At 41.1% G+C, this 1,113-nt stretch overlaps 1 non-coding gene across 1 annotated transcript; it reads left to right on the forward strand.

Annotated features, from left to right (window-relative positions):
- Positions 1–71: 71 nt before the first annotated feature.
- trnam-cau lies at positions 72–144 on the forward strand. The gene has a single exon. It is a non-coding gene; the product is annotated as a tRNA-Met (tRNA).
- The last annotated feature ends 969 nt before the right edge of the window (positions 145–1,113 follow it).

Genomic DNA, 1,113 nt, shown 5'->3' on the forward strand with positions numbered 1-1,113 from the left:
GATACATTCCTGTTGTTGAGTATTGAATTTTTATGCTTTCTGTTTTTTGCATCTTTCAAATACTTTTCAGAGCCTCGTTGGCGCAGTAGGCAGCGCGTCAGTCTCATAATCTGAAGGTCGTGAGTTCAACCCTCACACGGGGCAGGTTTTTTGAGATGAGACAACAAAAAACACAATTGGGGAGACACATGGTGCATATTGCTGACAATAGAGTGCCAGTATATCTGTAGAAGAATGAAAAAAATACAACTGATGCTAAAAAAAATCACTGACTCTTACAGAGGCCTTATGTGCCTCACATGGTGCATATTGCTGATGCTCATTTGTGCAGTAGGCGGTGCGTCAGTCTAATGATCTGAAGGTCTTAAGTTCAACTGTCACACAGGGCAGGTGTTTTAAGATGGGATGACAACAAAACGCAGTGGGAGGACACAAATGACATATAATGCTGAAATTGGAGTGCCAGTGAATTTTCATAAGAATTAAAAAAATACAACTGATGCTGAAAAATCAAAGAATCTTAGAGAGGCCTCACGTGGAGCAATATGCCTGAAAAAACTGGCCACCTTACAGCAGCATAGAGAGCTTGGGGGATATTGTGAACTAGTACTAGCATGTATGCAATTCCTTCTTTCAACTGCTTGTCAGTGTTTATCTATAATGTTACAACTCTGCCACACAAGAACGTCGGAACACGAGAAGACATTCTGCTGGCTACCCAAATTTTCATATCTAAAATTACCATCTGTCCTTTACCTGCACATACACATTTTGTTTTCTGCCTGTCGACCCATATTAGTCACTGTGCAGCTGTTTGTGTGGCTGTGTTTTTCACTCTGTGTGTTTATTTGTGTATCTTTCTGTATGTTTATGTGTTTGTGTCATGCTCAGTTTGCATGTAGCAGGTGCATGTGTGTATGTAGCACATGCTTCATTGTGACCATGTTGCTTGTACTGTATGTGTTTTTCAGTGTGTACGTGTGCTTGTGTGTGACATTACATACAGTAAGTGGGTTAATATGTGTCTTCCAGTTTCTCTGTGTTTATTTGTGTCCGTGTGCTCTTCCTGGGGTTCTGTTTAGTGTTGTGTCACTAGAGCAGGTCATGTCTCGC

The sequence above is a fragment of the Plectropomus leopardus genome, unplaced genomic scaffold (assembly GCF_008729295.1).
Source record: "Plectropomus leopardus isolate mb unplaced genomic scaffold, YSFRI_Pleo_2.0 unplaced_scaffold15001, whole genome shotgun sequence".
In the NCBI taxonomy this organism is placed as follows: domain Eukaryota; kingdom Metazoa; phylum Chordata; class Actinopteri; order Perciformes; family Serranidae; genus Plectropomus; species Plectropomus leopardus.